The sequence below is a fragment of the Manis javanica genome, chromosome 2, assembly GCF_040802235.1.
Source record: "Manis javanica isolate MJ-LG chromosome 2, MJ_LKY, whole genome shotgun sequence".
In the NCBI taxonomy this organism is placed as follows: Eukaryota; Metazoa; Chordata; class Mammalia; order Pholidota; family Manidae; genus Manis; species Manis javanica.
Window position 1 is genome coordinate 141,973,057 of NC_133157.1, and position 19,601 is coordinate 141,992,657.

General features: G+C 37.1%; 1 non-coding gene across 1 annotated transcript; it reads left to right on the forward strand.

Moving 5' to 3' along the window:
* The first annotated feature begins 18,962 nt into the window (after positions 1–18,962).
* LOC118968597 (U6 spliceosomal RNA) lies at positions 18,963–19,066 on the forward strand. The gene has a single exon (XR_005056330.1). It is a non-coding gene; the product is annotated as a U6 spliceosomal RNA (small nuclear RNA).
* Positions 19,067–19,601: the final 535 nt, after the last annotated feature.

Consider the following 19,601-nt stretch of genomic DNA (forward strand, 5'->3'; position numbering starts at 1 on the left):
TTTCTCAGTAACCAACATCAGGCTACCCCAATCCAAATTGTAACTCGTTATGGCATTGTTATTATTCAATAGCAATATTAGAGCTTTAACACTTCCAGTAGTTTTTACAGCTGACTAACTTTACTAGTTTTAGGGAATTGCTTGCACCTGTTTCAACAGTCAAATTTACTTTTTGCTTACTAAATTAACTCAATGCTGAGTACAATTTTAATAATACATATGTTTAACCAGCAAATAGGAACATTTTGTATGCATCTCCTGTACTATAGAAGCTATCTTGAAAATATGTGTGGCAATATTATTCATGCCTTCAATATGTTATATTTCCTCTCCCACCTCTTCTGGCTTGGCTTGGCAGAATGGATCTGGGTGCTAGGTTACTGCTGGGATCTTCCATCATTTTCTATGTTGTGTCAGTCTGTATCATTATTTAATTCTGTTTTAATCAGGGACATTTTTGGTCAGAGCATTTTCCCTTACCAGGAATATCTTAGATGTCTGAATGACTATTTTTCACAGACCATGCCTGCTTTAGAAAGCTAAAATCACATTTAAGTGGTTTTAGCTGGGAATCTGTTGACACAGAATGCCTCAAAGTGCATTATACTTCAGTTCCTTAATTCTCAGTATTCACAGGAGATTAATGATAAAGATAAATGAAATTATAATGGTGAAATGCATGGCAGGCTAATAGATATTAGTATTTTTTAAATGGAAATATATCTTAAGAATATGTATTAGCACACAGTGCCCCTGAGCTACAACCTGTGTTGGAGCTATTTGAATGCCCTTGCTTTTTTGTAGTGCTAAGAGATCACCAAAAAGAATCACTTTTTATCACCAAGTGGAACTTATGTTGTCAAATTATATTTATGACCTGAATTCATATCTTCAAAGTGGTTTCTAAATCAAGTGTTAACACTAAGATACTAAGCACACACTTGGCGCTGTGTTAGAAAATACTCTGATGCAGTTTGGAGAGCAGTGTTTTTTCTTCTTTCCCTTCATCAGGATGTGCTAAAGTGGACTAAGAGCATGGGCCTAGGATGAAAGCCACAGGTTTTGAATATGTTGGGGAAAAAGAGCACTGCCATTAGAATTGTGTGCAGAAAGTTTGAATTCATTGCTCATCTTTAAAAGGCATTTCCATCAATTACTAGTTCTGTCAATTTTGGTTTTTTTCCCTTTCAGTTTCTAAGGCTTTCCACCAAAAGAACCTGGATTTCACTCTATTTCTGAGTAAGAGTTAATTTTGTTAATCCTTGTCTCCTAATCTGGGTTACTGTGGACATATAATGAGCACGTCTTAATTCCTATGGATTTTCATTCTATACTTTTCGTAATACAGCTGTAGTGTTGGGAAGAACAAAACTGGCAGGTAAGCCTGAAAAAGAACAAAAGCTTTCTTCCTTCTCCATTCTTTAACTGCATTTCATGATCATCGGTATTTTGATATTCAAGTTAAAGAGAAAAGGGTTAAATATTTAGTATTGCTCCTGAGATCATTCGTTTATACTAAAATATCGTCACCCTAATGATTTGCTCTTCTTTCCAAAGCATTCCTTTCTGTCTTGCCACTAACACAACCAAGAATGAATCACTTTAATTGGAAAAATGTAAACTGGCTCCTAACTCCCAGACCAGGCATTCAAGGAGATACCATTTATCTCAAAAAAGTGGTATTTGCTGTTCCAAAGAGTCTTATTATCAGGGCATGACTTCATTCCAGTCACCCATTATCAGTTATTCATAATCAGCCTTGAACAGATGGGGCCGCCCGTCCTACCCTGGAGGCCGACTCATTCTAGTCTAGTGCACCATCAAAACCCAACTAAAATGTGGCTGTCTAGGGCATTTATCTTATTCCTCAAAATGCTTGTAAATGGAAAATGTCAGAGTCAGTGCTCTTGAAGATCACACGCTAACCGCACTGCGCTCAGTAGTAATGCAACCAAACACACAGGGAGATTGTTAGTGCTGCTTTGCGGGTCCAGAGGCAAAGCACATGAAGCAGTTGCCAAACTAGAAGTAAACTATGGCTTCCAGGAAGCCAGAATTCTAGATGCTTCAAAGCTGGTTTCACTCTACCAAGAAGGAAGTAATGCACATGGGCAGATACGCAGTGTGGGAACTCAGCCCACTGCACAGTCTCTTATTTCGCCTGGGATGGAGATGAGAAAGCATTTCTCCTTTCCTAGAAAGATGGGGCTGGGTGCCACAAAGAAGGCTTTTTCCTTCTCTCCCAGGGCTGGGCTTTAAGGCATGTGACTTAAGTGGTGATAATGCCTAGAAGAAGCAGACTGAGACAGAACTGCAAACTAGACCTGAACCATGCCACTCATTAATTCAGCCGGGTTAAAAAGTGAATATTCTGGCAAGAGTTATGATGTGTATGTAAGTTAATATAGCTTAATTTACTCTTGGCTTTCTAGTATCATGAATTTAAGAACTTTTTATTTTTATTTTTTATGGCAGCAGAAGAAAGAAAAAAGGCAAACATTGTTCTGGAGGCACATTTGGAAGTAAGTATGATCAATGATTTCCTATTCTATTATCAGCCTTACTGTTCTAACTGGCAACTGGGCTGATGTAATGCTGAATTCTGAACAAATTTCCTTTATGTTAGCCTGCTTAGGGACTGAATTAGGCTCATAGTTTGACAGTGGCAGAATTTACAGCTTGGAATTTAAAATCAAGTTAAGTAGAAGTGGTGGTGAGTTATCATGCTCACCTTCAATGTGTAGAATATATTTGAAAAAACTCTATAATATGTATTACTATAAATGTTCCTGTCCATTCAGGAACTGGCTAAAGATGGACTTTCTTCAGGAAGCCTTTACCATTAGTACTCTCCTTTTCAGCCCTCCACCATCCTGCATTTGATCCCTTTTTCCAATATTTTGCATTTTCTGCTTTCTACTTGTTTCCTGGGCTTGTGTGGTGTGCTCCCTTAGGTCTGTAATGCTCAATCAGATCAGAACTTCTTGAAAAACCAGGTCATCTTCTTTAGTTTACTCAGTAGCACCAAGTGTGGTGTGCTATTTTAATTCTCATTTTTAAGAATCCTAATTTTTAAAAAGAATCTTATTTTACCTCATTCCTGAGAAAATTGCTTTTTTTTTTTTTGACAGAAGTAAGCTGACTTTTCCCTTACTGCCAGGTATGAGGTAATTACACTATTCTAAATAAGAGTGTTGTATCCTCTTGGACCCAGGAGTAAAGCTTTGAATAAGACCAATTGTGATTTCCACTTGAGCAGCATGAAAAGAATGGCAGTGCATTTAATTTACTGAAAGAGGAGATGCTGGCTTGGTGGTTCAGCTTAATAAGCAATCCAAAAAAGTTAGGCATTTCAGAGATTGAAGTGCTTAAATCCCTGGATCTGACAAAGGCAGATTTAATTACAAAAATTAAAGTGAGTTAGTTATAGATAGAGCTGCCATCAAGAAAAATATATACCTTATAGGTTTTCTTTTTAAGACAATTTTTTAGAGCAGTTTTAGGTGCATAGCAAAACTGAGAGGAAAGTACAGAGATTTCCCAGATGCCTACTGCCCCCACTCAGTAGTACCTTACAGGGTTTTCACCTTTTGTATTTTGCGTATTGCCTGAAATGAGCTAGGTAGTACTTCCTAAAAGTGGGAAGGAAAATCCCAACAACTTTACAATGTCAAAACCTTCAGAGATTTAAAGATAGTGTTGCATGTGGTTATGGCAGAAGGTTCACTGCAGTATATACTGAAATGAGGCCAATGTCCTTATTTATTGCTGAAATAACATTCTTTATTAGCACTAGAATTTCACTGAGTGTTTTATGTGGGAAAAGTGACATTTGAAGTTCTCTTTTGATTTAATTGCTTCCTTGTACTTTTTTGGGGGGGGAAAGCTTATTTTTTAAGAAATGGGATCCTCTGTAGAAAATTGCATTTCATAAGAAAGCAATTTAGTAACCCATTAAACTTAAACTTTTGGGAATAAAATGAGTTGTATTTCTTTAAATAAAAAATAGAAATAGCATTTCAAATATCTGCAAAATGCGAGTTAGGATAAAAGGTGGCTTACAGTTCAGGGTGAGAGAATGAATATACCACCAGATGAAAGCCAGACTGTACAGGACAATACAACTCTGACCCATAACCTCTGGGGCATTGGCCTGGAAAGGTCAGGACTTGGTCAGTGACTGCCAGCCTCCCTATTTTTTGCTACTACCACCCTCATTTCAACTCAGAGCCAGTTAGAGAAAGACAAATATGCCCACACCAGCCACATAAGATATCGTGCTCTGGTTAGCCCTCCTCCAGCTGCCGCAGGTCCACAGCCTCAAATCAGGGCATTCCTGGAGTTCTCTTTGTCCACAAAGCTTCCCCACTTCAGTGCCTGCCTGAGCCTCTGCCAAACGCAAGGGATGGCAGTTGACTTCCTTGTTATAACAAACTCGGAATAAGCAGTCTCCGTTCGCTCTCATTTGGGTAGGCTGTTGGTTTCCCCGGGTGGAAAATATGTAGTAGAATTCCAAGGTTTTGAAACTAAGCTGAAAAAATTCTCAGTGGTCTTGGAAAATGTAGTCATGTGCTGTATTATCCATTGAAATACTAAAATCTTACCAGGCTAAGTACATGACATTTGCCCATGTTAATTCACCAACAAGTGATCATTGAAACTTGGGACTAGGAGGTATGGGCGTTATGGAAGTTGTGTTGGAGTCAGTTGGTATTAAAGACCTACCAACAATCAGCCTTGTGCTGAATACCTGCTGTAGTCAAGACCCAGGGAGCAGACATTCTTAGAATCAGCTTGTGGTTTTTCTGGCTACTAGCTCTCTGACCTTGAACAAATAACTTTGTTTTCAGATCTCAGAATGCTCATCTTTATAATGGGGAATTGTAAGTAGCCACTATCTAAGATTGTTGTAGGTATTAAATTAAATAATTCTACTAAAATGCCTAACACTTTGCCTGATAATAGTTGTTGTATACAATCACATATTAGATTACATGTCCACCACTATTTTAAAATGCAGGTGATGAATAAAATAGTTTCTATCCTTGGAGAAATTATCTATTAGAGAGGAAAGGGTAATATACAGCAGGTAAGTTTGGGGTGGTTAAAGAACTTCATAAGAGAATATGGTTGTGTTGAAGTGGGTGGCACAGTGTTTAAGTGCTCCGAGGCTTAGTAGAGGGGAAAATGAATGTAGGCTAGAGTGATTTGGAAAGAATGTTTGAAATAGGAGGCATTTAAGAAGTATGGATCTTGCTGACTGGCAAGATTGGTATAGGTGAGCAAGACCCCACTTATCTACTATTACAGCTCCACCTGTGCCCTACTCAGAATATAATTCCTAAATTCCTGGTAGTCCTCGTGAATCTGTGAAGAACTCGGCTTGCAGGGAATGCAGACTTTTTTACCAGTAAACTGTGGGAATTAAGGATGGCTGGATAGGAAGGGCAGATTATGGGGGGTGGTCTGAAGAAGACACATAAGTGCATTTAGACTTAGATATTTTAAGAAAGTGGGAGGCAATGAGGTTACTGTAAGGTGGTATTAGGGAAGTTTGATTTAACTTTAGGTAGATTTGCAGAAAGTTCAGGGAAACTGAAATTAGTAGGAAAATATTGATTTCTTTGGCCATGAGATGATGCCAGCCTGGTAGAAATGAAGAGAGGGAAACCTTTTGGAGGAAGAATATCTAGGAGTTGGCAAGTGAATGGTTATGGGGAATCAAATAACAGTAATAATTACTACTCACTAGCACTTGCTATGTGGGAGGTATTATATAAAAGAAATATCTTTTACGTAAGCATCAGGCAAAAATGGAGATTGTGTTCCCACTTCAAAATAACTTTCTTGACAATAATAGGCACAGTCTGAAGTTTACAATTTGCTGAGTTTGGGTGGTACTTTATAGTAGAATACTGAATTAGAGTCATTATAAACAAATAAATACACTCATTTTATTTATAAATATGGAATAGTATTAACATTTAATGACTCAGGTAGTAAGTTATTAAGACAAAACCTTTAGTCAAATGTGAAATTAAATATACTGTGTTTACTGTGGTTTCCCCTAATAGTCAAGGAAAGGACTGCCCTTTGGAGCCATTAACTGCCCACCAATCGGCCCTTTACCAGTTACCACCTTCACTAGTTACCACCACACATGGAACAAAGTCCTTCTTTGAGAACTCCGCTCTGGATAATGTTATCATTTCTCCCCTCAGCCTGGTGCACCTTAAAGTAGTGGCTATAAACCAAGACTTTTTCTTCTTATCGAATATTTCTGTTGAATCTTTTCCTTGAAATAGGTTGCATTGTTTTGTGACAGCTTATTGGTACAATTTCAAATTGGTTTACAAACTCTTGGCTTGGGCCAAGAAGCAGGCACATTTTTCAAGAGCTCTCCTTCTCTATTTTTAACAACAAGAATCTAAATACTTTTAATTGTATGCATCAGGCTCTGTGCTTGACATTCTGTGTATTTTTGTCTCATTTAATCCTCATAATAATGCTGCAAAGCTGACTTTATGACCATTACATTACAGATGAGTAAAGTGAAGCTCAAACTGGTTAAAATAACTTGGTCAGCAGTGCAAAACAAGTAAGGGGTGGAGTCAGGAATTGAATCTGGATTTATCTGACTCCAAGGCCTATGCCCTCAGCACTATACTTCCTTTTAAAGAAGCTCTAAAATTACAAATGACTTCAAGTTACTTAATGGAACGGGGGTCATTACCAGGGACAGGGAAGCCAAGAAAGAGAAATGGCTTGAGGCAAAATAGGAGGAAGGGAGCTGGCAAATTTACTTTAGAAAGTGAGTTCAGGGTGATGAGTAAACACCCAGTAAAAAGTTACTCTGGAATATTACTTCCATACACCAGTTTTCATATAACATACAGTTGAGCCTCGAACAATGCAGGGTCTAGGGGTGCTAATCCCCAGCACAGTCAGAAATCCATGTGTAACTTTTAATTCCCCCAAAACTTAACTACTAATAGCATATGTTGACCAAAAACCTTACTGATTTAACATGTTATCTGTATTAGACAATGTATTCTTACAATAAAATAAGCTAGAGAAAAAAAAATGTTTTTTTCAAATTGTCAGGAAATTTTCCAATAGATTTATTGATAAAAATCTGCACCAAAGTGGACCCACACAGTTCAAACCTGTGTTTCGGGGTCATCTGTAATCAAGACAATGGCTATAGGCATTGGTAGTCATTATCAATAGATGTTGCATAAGTTTGTATTAAGACCTTAAGGAGGGAAATACGTATCTGGAAAGGTTCTCTTTTCACGTCAGACAGAGTTATACAATCAGCCACAAAGTGTAACTGCTTACTCTCTCCCTCTTTTCCTTTTCTAACTTTGCTTTTTTCTTTTTACCTACAGTTGAGGCATTTATTACCACGCTAAGCACACAGGCTTCAAAGGTTTTATTCAAATCCAGGACTCATGTAGAACTGATTAGATGGGCTATTCTCATCTGAAAAGAACCAAGGGAGTCAGAAGAGAGATTCAGTTCAATACCAGCTCTAACAAAATAAGCCGGCTGAAGAAGTTCACAGATAAAATCTAATTTGACATTATTTAGAAAAAAAATCCCATTGGGGACATAATTCATCAGTAAGGCTCAGACCGTAATGCTTTGCTGTGCCAAATGAATTCAAGGTACACTACCTCTTTGAAAAAACAGATTGCTGCCAAGGTTCATGCATAATAACTGAGTAGGGCTAGTTTGATACAGATGTAGAAAGCCTCTTCTATTACTCAGCACCCATTGGAGGAGTCCATCAAGGTAGGATTTATGAACATTCCCTTTGTAAGACGAGAATTTTATGGGAGGATGGGGCTCATTCTATAGTTTTAAAGATAGACTCATCATGGAAAAATAAAGGTAAAGCCAGACCTGGAACTAGTAAAACAAGTAAAATTCACTTTATGCACCTGAACATAAATTGTAAAATGCAGTATTATATTAACAGATACATGCCTACAGTAAAATCATCATGGGCTTAAGTGTGATAAAAATCTGACCTCAACCTTCTGTTTGCCACTTAGTAGCTATGTAACTGTGAGCAGTTAACCTAAGCTCACTTTAAAAGGGCTCACTTTAAAAGCATACTTTGTGTATGAGGAGGAATTATTGCGAAGAAAATTATTAACACAACAAGCATAGTAGAGTATTTGGATGTGTTAGATTCAATTACCCTAGGATCCAGAGTCTATGCTTCAGAAAATTCTGATTGAGGGTCGGACAACTTTTAATTTTCTGATTTCATACATTTTCCTAGTACCACAACAGGACATGGTCACCACTGAAATCTACAGACTCGGAGATTAGGCAAACCTTTTTGGATCTCCCAAATGCCATGATGGCTTCTTTTCACATCCTCTCTTCTTTCACATTATTTGGAAGAGAATGGCCTGGATGTCATAGACAGCCTGAGTTCATCTTGGCTGCTTGTCTAACAGGACTTTGATGTAGGAGTGGCAAAGAGTAGTGAGGTGAGAGTTAACCTAAAATAGTGATTAAAGGTAGTGATGAAGTACAGAGTTGGGGCTCAAAATTAGACTGTCTTAGTGGCTCTGAGAAATGCTTATGGATCTTTCAATCTACTGGTGTCTGAGTCAGGGGTACTTTCCCAAACTACTTGTCTTGCCAGTGGTTTTCAGCCCTGGACAAATTCACTATGGATTCAATGAGACCAAGGAATGACAATGGAATGTACTTAGGGTGAAAGGGTTTATACCCAACTTTATTCCCACGGTGGCAGGTCAGTCACTAGAATCCTGTCCACTCAGAGCGAGTCTGCATGCAGCAAGCCGGTCTCTGCCTCTGGGCCTCTCTGCCCCCGCAGCCGTCTCAGTCTCCATCCTTGGTGCTGCCACCACTATAACCTCTGCTCTCCTGCAGCCACACAGCCATGTGGCCATGCCACCGTGTTGCCCAGGGCACTGGGTGGAGCTCTTTATATGAAGTTAATAGCAATGTATTGCCAACACGTGTGTAGTGAGCTAGCCAACCAGGGCCAGGTGAGAATCCTCACCACAGAACCTTCACTTTATCCACACTACTGAACTGGAATTGGAGTTTGGGGAAGATATTAGGGAGAGAACATGTATTTTTTATTAATGCCTCCTCTTTGTTTGCCTTGCAGGAATTATTTTTGTTTCATGATTCTTTTCCAATGACTAATTTGAGCTATTTTGATTCTTTATATTGTGTTTTGCATTTTTTAAAGTTTGAGACAAATTTAGGCTTAGAGAAAAGTTGCAAAAATAGAGCAACCTGAGCAACTTGAGCAACAAATAAATGATGCTTCTGGATTATAGACCAATAATATTTATTGATATCCATACAAACTCATGGATATTTGTTTTATTCTTTGCTCTATAACCCAAAAGTTTGTGATTTATTTGTTCCCCAGCTGTTCTAATGTTGGCCATTGGGAACTCTTCCAGGTTGACTTAAATGCTTTTTGTTATGCTCTCATCCTTTCTTCCTTTTCTTTCTTTCTTCCCTTCTTCCTCCCTTCATTCCCCTGCTGCTTCCTCTTTTTTTCTTTCTACAACTATTAAGATCTTCCAGGCTCACATTGTATTTTTCTAGCCTCATCCTTGAAATCAACCAGTTCTCCAAGAATTTCAGTTTGTTTTTTTTTTTTCTTTCCTGGAGAAGGGTTTTAGAAACCAAGATCTGGGCAAGTGTGTTCATTGCTGCTGGATTGTCCTTGTTTCTAGCCCCCTCAATGGACAGAGCTAGGTATGTGTGTGTGTGTGTGTGATAATAAACTATGACTCCACATTGGTATGTTAGACTCCTATCTAGTACCACTGGATTCATTCTAGCCTTTCCTCTTTCCTTAGGTATGGCTTCCTTCTCTAGCAATGGGAAACCTGATTTTTATTTTCTACAATGTATTTACATTTGTTCAACCTTAGTACACAAATGCAGAAGTTTCAGAATTGCTAACCCATACCCTGCAAAAACACAAGTTACCAAGTAGAGTATAGAGTTTGGATATAATTCTGCTTGTGTACAGTATTCAGACAAAATACTCCTTTGCAAAGTTACTTAGGTCAGTTCCTTTCTCCCCCACTCCCTTTAGTGACATTGTGTGTTTTATTTGCAATACAGTTAGAGGCATTTGTCGTAGTCTGCATTCCATCTTTGTCCACATCCTTTTTGAATTATCTATTACATGCAGTAATAGTTGTTTATTTTATGGTTATACATTTATGGGATTGAGAGATTACATAGAGTCATGTGTCTACCACCCAGTTTCATATAGAAGAGTTCTATTCCCCCCTCCACACATGTTAAATTCCCTGTGCTACTTCTTTGTAGGCATCACTTCTCCCCACCCCATGGCTCCTGGCATTGTTTACTTGTTTCCTCCATATAGTTTTTCCTTTTGTAAAATGTCATATCAATGAAATCATACAACATGTAGCCTTTGGGTCTGAGTTATTTCATTTAGCAAAATGCATTTCAGATTTACCCACATGATTGCATGAATCTGGAGTTCATTCATGTTTATTGCTGCATAGTATTCTACTGTTTGTATATACCTCCATTTGTTTATCTAGTCACTCGTGTGATATTTACATTTCCAGTTTTTGACTACTATAATAAAGTTGCTGTAAATATTCATATATAGGTTTGTGTGTGGGATATGGTAGCTACATGTTTACTTTACAAGTAACTGCCATATTACTTTCTAAAATGTTTGTCTTACATTGCCACCAACCACGCACAAGTGTTGTTCCAGTTGCTCTGCATCCATGCTAACACTTGGTATTCCCAGTGTTATTTTTTTTTTAAATCTTCTTTAGGCATGTAGTGTTATCTTATTTTCTTTTGATTAGCATTTTCCTAATAATTAGTGATGGTTAGCATGGTTTTATATGTTTATTTTCTCTCCATATATCTTCCTTGATAAAGTATTCATATCATTCCTCCTCTCTCCTTTATGAGTCATTTGTTTTCTATTATGAAGTTTTGAGATTTTTTGATATACTGTGGATATAAACTGTCAGAAATGTGACTGCAAATATTTTCTCCCATACTGTGGTTTGCCTTTTCATTCTCCAAATAGTGTCTTTTGCAGAACATATTTTATAATTTTAATAAAGTCCAAATTATCAATATTTTCTTTTATTGGTATTGCTTTCAGTGTCAATCTAAAATCTCTTGACATAGTCCAAAATCATACAGTTTTTCTCCATAAATTTCTTCTGGGAATGTTATAATTTTATATTTTATATTTTACATTTAGATCTAAAGTCCTTTTTGAGTCAAGTTCTGTATAAAGTATGAGATATAATTTGAGGTTTTGGGGGCTATTTTGCAAATAAATGCTCAAATGTTCTATAACCATTTGTTGAAAAGACTATTCTTTCCTTATTGATTGCCTTTGAATCTTTGTAAAAAGACATATGACTATTTGTGAGGGTTTATCTCTAGGTTCTTATTCCATTTCATTGAAACATGTGTCTATTATTGCATCAATACAGTACTGTCTGGGGGTGTCTTCCATTTTTTTCCTTTTTTTCAAATTTGTCTTATGTATTCTAGTTAATTTGCTTTTCTATATAGATTTTAGGGTCAGTTTTTCAACATTTATAGAAGAGCACGTTGTGATCTTGACTGAGATTACATTGAATTTGTAAGTCAATGGAAAAGTATTAGTATCTGTTATGGCTTTTTTCATGTGTCAACTTGCCTAGGCTACAATCATCTGTTATTCAAACATACACTAATCTTGGGGTTGCTGTGAAGCTTTGCAGAGGTAATTAAAAGCTTCTCCCTAATTAGTTAATGCTAAGGGGATAATTTTTTTGGATAATCTGGGTGCATCTGATTCAATAAATTGAAAGCCCTTAATCCCAGGGCTGAGGCTTCCCTAAAAGAGAGAAGGAATTCTGCTTTCAGACAGCAGTTTGGTTAAGGTATCTATAGAGTTGCAACCTGCTTATGATCTTCCTTTGCTGGCTGCCTGTGGGTAAGTGTTGGTCTGTGCCTGTGAGCTCCTGCTTGCCAGTGATCTTCCTGTCTTGACTACTAGACCTGTGGATATCCGACTTGCTCAGCCAGCCCCACAACTGCACAGCGGATTCCTTATAAAAACTCCTCTCTCCACTAGAACCCTCTCCTCTTCATTTCCTCCCTCCCTGCATCTATCTCCTACTGATTTTACTTCTCTGGTTTTGAGAATATTAAATGTTAATTGATATTTGTTTGTAGACTTCTTAATTTGCAACCATGCTAAACTCATTTGTTAGATCTAGGAATTGTTTTACAGATTTTTAAAAAAGATTTTCTATATAGAAATAATGCTGTCTATGAGTAGAGATATTTTGATTCTTTCTGACCTATACTTTTTATTTTCTTGCAATTTTGCAATGACTAGGACTTCCAGTAGGATGTTGAAGAGAAGTTGTAAGAGAAGATATCTTTGCATTGTTCTAGAAGTTATGGGAAAGAAGTCTATTTTTCTCCATTAAATGTGATGGAGCTTTTTTTGAAATTAAAGTATCATTGATATACAACCTTATGATGTTTTCAAATACACAACACAGTGGTTCAGCATTCACCCATATTGTCAAGTCCTCACCCTCTACATTGCGGTCACTGTCTATCAGCATAGTAAGATATTATAGAATCTAAATATGGTGGTGCTTTTTATCAGTAGATGTTCTTTATAAGATTCAGAAAATTACCTTCAATTCCTAATTTTTTGAGTATTTTTCATATGAGAGACTATAGAATTTGACAAATGATTTTTTTCATTGACATTACTATATTTTTATTTTTATTTTATTTGAAAATTTATCTTTTCATTTAGAAAGAATTATAGAGTCATACAAAATACATTGATGGATTTTTTAATGCTAACCTAGCCTTGCAGTCCTAGGATAAATTCCACTTGGTCAAGGTGTATTTTCCTTTTTATATATTAATAGATTTGATTGGATAACATCTTGTCAAGGATTTTATCTATGTATCTATGTTTATTAGGGATTTTGGTCTGTATTTTTCTTTTCTTATATTGTCTTCCTGTAATTTTATTATTATGGTAATGCTGGTCTCATAAAATAAGTTGAGAAGTCTTCCCTCCTGTTCTCTTTTCTGGAAGTATTGTACAGATGGTATTTTTTCTTCCTTAAATATTTGATGGAATTCAACAATAGAGTCATTTGGGACTGGAAGTTCTTAAAGCAGGAATGTAATTGCTTTAGTGGACATAAGACTATTCTAAATTACTTCTAATTTCTTAAAGTGAAAGCTTAGATTATTGATTTGTGACTTTTTTCCTAATATAAACATTTCAATGCTATAGATTTCTATCTAAGCACTGCTTTACTTGCATGCCACAAATTTTTATGTTTTCATTTGAATTCAGCTCAAATGAAAAAATTTCTTAATATTCTTCAGATTCCATTTTTGACCCTTGAGTTATTTAGAATTAAGTTTGTAATGTCTGAAGTTTGGAAATTCCATATATCCTGTTACTGATATCCAATTTAATTCCATGATGGTCTGAGAACATATTTTGTGGTATTTATATTTTCTTTCAATTTGTTCTGGCTTGTTTCATGGCCCAGTATGAGACTGCCTGATAACTATCAGCTGCTATGGTAACTATCAGTATACCACAGGCTTTAAGGAGCTCTAAGAGATACTTTTTGTTTAGGGAAAGGATCTGTCTGCAGAATTCTGAAATTTAGGTCTCCCCTTTTCCCTTTGCCTCAGAGAAGATTGTTTGAATGCTCTTGTTCTCCTGTTCCCTCCCAATACTATTCTGCTGTTACTCATTATTTCTAGCTTCTTAGCTTGGAGCTAGGAGAGTCGGCCTCTGCTGTTCTGATTAGGCATGTGTTATTTATCTGTGTCACAGGAGCATGGACTCCTCTTCCCCTTCCTCTGTGGTTGTGAGGTTGGTATAATCCTACTTCTTCTATTGGCATAAAGTTTCTCTGTTTTGTGAACCCACCTGCCATGAATTTTCAAAGGTGCCCTAGGGGGAGCATTAGTTCTTGCTCCTCCTGCACTTCTGCTCTTCTCCCTCCTGTTTGCTCCAGCACAGATGCTTCTTAGAGCTCTTTCTGATCTTCTTTGGGAGAAGCCAATGGGGTTTATAGAGAAAGAGTCTTCAAATGGGTGCAAACTCAATTTATGGCTAGTCCACACTTGGTTTTCACCAATTTTTCAACTATTCTAGCTGAACACTCTGGCTAGGGTTACATCTGCCACACCCAGCTGAGTGTTCCCACCTCATCTCCTGGCATTCTCCTTAGATTTAGGATCAGTGCTGCTTTGCAACCTCAGATCTCCAGTGGGTTCAAAAACAGTCATGAATTTGAAGTAAGTATGGCTGATATCGTTGTAAGGGTGTGAGCAAGGTCTTCCAGCTGTCTGAATCCTGGGGCAGATACTGGAACTCTTTGCTCTTTAATTCATGACCTTTTGCATTTATCTTGTGCACTGTATCTTTTATTCTTTGGGTTTTATTGCACTGTTGTTGTTTTTTTTTTGCCCTCCCATATTTTATAAGTTATATGCTTATTCAACTGCAATAAAATGAACTCAAAGAAGTCTATATGGTCAAGTACCAGTCTCACTGTGCCTCTATAAATAATCAAGCCAAAAGTAATGAGACCAGTGTTACTTTGTGATCATGAGTAATCCTGTGACAGTATATTTTATCATAAGGAGGGTGACTATATAAGGAAAAATATGGTCTGTCATGAAAAACTATGCATTGTCAACATAGAACACACCCTTCTGGGTTAACTGATTCTACTGTTGTCATTGTGTTTGTGCTGTTCTTTAACACCACAGGTAACTGATAGCAAAAGAAAACAATTCTTGACTGTAGGCATGCAGATTCTGTCCTGCCTCAGTAGAAGTTCTGCTTATGGGACATATGTGAGTCATGATTTTACCTTTCCATGAAACTTATCTTTCAACATGACTATGCATTTGTCACTAAGCAATGCTTTTGTTACAAATTTTGCTGCATAGTATTTTAGTTATGCTTATTTGTAAATATTTTATAATTTGCATTATTCTTTCTTCCTTGATCTCTGAGTTATTTAGAATTTTATACAATTTTTTTTCCTTGCTTTATTTTGTCATTGACTTCTAACTTACATTGTGGTCAGAGAATTTGTTCTGCATTTTACCATCCTTTGAAATTTGCTAAAGCTAGGTTTATGACTTTGAATGTGGTCTATTTTCAAAATTGCTCCATTTGTGCTTCAAAAGAATGTAAGTTACTCATTTGTTGGCTGTAATATTTTCTATATGCAAACTAGATAAAACATTAATTTTTTCTAAATCTTTTATTGCTAATTTTATTTTCTACTTTTCTATTGATTACTGAGAAAGATTGCATATTCTACTAGAATGGTGGATTTGTTAATTTCTCATAGTTCTGTGAAGACATATATGCAAAGAATTGAAGTCTATATATGCCTAGAATTATTATATCTTCCTATAAAAATAAGTCTTTTTTTCATTATGACGCTTTTGATCCCTTTTTGCTCTAGAGTCTATTTTGTCTGATATTATAGCTGCATGGCTTCCTTTTAGCTGGCATTTGCTTGACATATTAGTTGGGATACAGGCTGTTACAGTAACAAAGATCTCCAGCTAACAATGATTTAAATGAGGAGGAGTCTATTTCTGCCTAATCTGTAATGATCTGGAGGTGGGCAGTACAGGGGTTACCAGATACCTGTTTCCATAAATTGTCTAGAGAATTAAGTTCCTCTCTCATTGATTTGCTAGTGATGCCCTCATCCACATAGTCAGAGGGTTGCCTCCATCCCTGGTTCCCCTTTCCCTTTTCTATAAGAAGGAGGGAAGTAGAATGGGAGGCAAATCTGTTCTTTATAAAGACTTGACCTGCCAGTTGTATAAGTTATTACAGTTAATTTCCTATTGGCCATACCTAACTATAAGGAAGGCTAATAAATGTGGCAGGATATGCATGCTATCTTGTAGTGGGTGGACAAGACTCTAGAACTGTCTGCCCTGAATCTGTCTGCATCTCATCTCCATTCTGGATTTTTGTATGTTAAAGCAGGGGTCAGCAAACTTTTCCTGTAAAGAGTCAGATACTAAATTTCTTAGCCTTGCAGATCATGTATTGTTTCTGTCACATATTTTTCTTTTTTTCCCAATCATTTACAATTGTAAAATCCATTCTTGGCCTAAAACCATATATAAATAGGCAGGGGGCTGGACATGGCTTGTGGGTTGTAGTTTGCTAACTATGTTTAAATCTTAGAATAGACATCATGTAAGTATTTCTAAAAAGTATTTTGTCAGATTAACTTTTGTCCTTTAACCGAATGGTTTAATCCATGTACTTTTATTGATATTTCTCATACATAAATAATTATTTCTTAATATTCCTTGTTTTTCTGTTTCTTTTCTTTGCTGCTCCCCACTCCCCACCTTGGTTTGCTTTCTTTTGGATTGAGATTTTCTAAAACTTTTTTTAAAATCAACAGCTGTTAGGAAATTGTATATTTTATGTCTACTTGGTTGTTATTCTAGCTCTTCTTAACATGCAGTCAATTTGTTAAGCTATCACACATTATGTAGCCTCTGAAAAACTCCACCACACACTTATGGGAAAATAAGAGTGAAAAGGCAGAGAACATTTTAGTATTATTGTGAAAATTGTTTTGAACTCTGATAGCATTTCAGGGATACCCAGGGGTCCCTAGAACGCACTTTGGGAACCTGAAGTTTCAGGAACTTGTATTTACTTTTTAAAGCTTTATTGGTTGTTCTGCTGGGCATATCTGACTGACACCCACTATGGGATCCTGAGCAGCTTCAAAGCCTTATTTCAAAAGGAGGGGGCCTGAAGTGGGAGACAGAAAGCTCACCTTTGCTTTCTTCATTAGTTCTCTTGGGATTGATATTTCTCATCTACTTCCCTCTTCAATTTCACCCTCTTTTCCTGCCAAACTCCCAAAACTGCTTTTGTAGATCTTTTAGAAAATTTCATCCTATGATCCCAGATACTGTGTATTACCAAAAAAAAAAAAGTCAGGTAGAGAAGTAAGTCTCAGACAGAGTCATGCTAGTTAAGAATGAGCCTGGCTGTGTCCTAGTTTCAAAATTCTGATTTGTTGACATAAAAATTCAGCTTCACACTACATTCAAGTTATGAAAGAATTTCTGACTTTTGTCAGTGAAAGTCAATTTCTTTTATTTAAAAAAGGATTCTGTAATTTCTAAGGCCAAGTTCAAGTCATGAAAGCTCTCTGAAATCACTTTATCTTTTTAAATTATGGGAAAATGGTTTCTGAAAACATCAGTATGTTGGATATTTATGTACGAGGCAAGCCCTTGGCTGAGATTTTTACATTTAAGTCATCTTTTGCACAAACATATACCCTAGTTAAAGCACATGGTTTTCTCACAGTAAGTCCTGCTATTCAGAATTACAGTGTGTGATTATCTCTAAAAAATGATAAAGCCTTGATTTTTATGGTTGATTAACTGGGATATTGCAAATCACATCAGCTTTGAGTTTGGCATGTCTCCCAGAAAGCAAGCTTCCCAGGCTAAACTCAAAGTTCCTTTTTCCATAACAAAGATCTGAATCCATAAAACCCCTTGAGATTCCTTGCATCCAAAACAGACATTTCCCAGGGTTTCATATGGTTTTCTGGAAAGCTCCTGACTCAACAAGTAGTTCCATATGGAGGCATCTGAGCCAATGTAGCTTCATTTCCTGTGAATTCATCTTACTTTAGATATTCTATTCAAGCCATTCTTTGAGCAGGCATTGGTCCCTTCTGCTTTTGTCCCAGCCTGTGTTTTGTTGAGGGAAGCCACAGTCATCACCAGTGACCTGACAAAGCATGTTACTTATTCTTTTAGCAATCAAGTTAGCAGGACATGTTATTTTATCTTTTGGGATTCATTAAGCAACAGTAGGAGCTTTGTAATAGAACCTGCACAGGGTGTGTGGCTGTTACGTCTTAGGTATATTCCATTGTAGGCATATCAGGAATGTTCTGGTATAATAGTGATATCTTAACTTTGAAGACCTATATTTAATTTCAGATTTACCTCAAAAAATTGCCTAGTCTCTTTGTACCAGATATTGTCAATATTACACCCAAATCCCTTAGAATGCCTTTGACAGTATCTTTGCTTCTATGTGCTTTTGCTTCTGATGGTTAACACCTGGGACTCTCTTTGAGCACTCTGCTTGGGCTCCTGAACCCAATTTGTTCCATGCCAGAAAACTTAATGTGCTTGGGAATCTACATTCCCTATTGCCCAGGGGCAGTTCACTGCCAATGACCAATGATGGGACATAAGTTGCAGGTGGGGGAGGGGTATAAAAGCCTATCCCTTGCAAAGCTCTTCTGTTGAATCAGGCTAAGTCTGGGACTTGGCCTGAAATCATACCATTGCTGGATTCTACTCTTGCCAAACTGGGCTGCTAGTTCTTAACCACACAGAACTACTAAGAAGACACTGCATTTGTGGCAGGATTGGTAAATAGTAAAATGTCCTGGCCAAATGACTTGTTCTGACCCCATGGCTGGGATGTCAGAGAGATAGAGCTACCTGAAGCATGGAGTTGAAAACTGAAGTCCTATGCTGGGCCTAGTGGATTTACCTAAGAGGTGTCATCAGTTACATGTGGATCACTTAGTCACTCTTTCACTAAATCCAGAAGAATATTAAAAGAATAGTCTTTGTTTAGATATACAAGGTGAAGAAAGATTTTGGGTTCCTCAAAAGCTACCCCAAGACCTGTTAAAATGAGCAAATCCCTTTTCAGACCTTTTTGTTTCTACAGATCTGTTTGTTAGTGAAAGCCCTGGGCTTTCTGAGAAAAATGCAGGTGTTATAAAATTTGCCTGCTAACCTAAGAGATCCATATCTAACTTAAATATGGTTCTTTGGTGCTCGCTTCGGCAGCACCTTCGGATATACTAAAATTGGAACGATACAGAGAAGATTAGCATGGCCCCTGCGCAAGGATGACACGCAAATTCGTGAAGCGTTCCATATTTTTAAAAAGAAAAAAAAAATATGGTTCTTTGGTAAAGAAAACTTGTTAGGCGATTGTAGGCTTTCTCATGCCAGGGACCTCTTCTCAAGATAATGTTTTTAAGACAAAAAATAAAATTCATAGAATTACAAAGGAAATCAATGATATTAAAATGCAGTTTTATCTACAGATCACACGAGCATTTGTAACACCAAGTCTAGAACCCCAACAGTGAGGAAAGGGAGTGGTTGAGAACCCAAGCCTTGCTCTCCCTGGGACACCTGTCTCACACCTGACTAAGCCCTGGGCCAGCTGGTGAGGTCATTCCTTGCTCCTTCCCATCCTGATCCGTAGTGTGTGCTCTGCGCTGCCACACTGGTAGTGATTGTCACTGTGGAAAAGCTTTAGCAAAGCCTAGAAAGGTCCAAGCTGGAAGCATTCAGGTCTTCTTGGAATGTGTCCAGAGAATGTTCAAATGATTGAAACTGAGTGTACATCCTGAGTTTGGGCCAAAACAAAATGAAATAGGTAATAAAATTTATTTATTGATATGTTAATC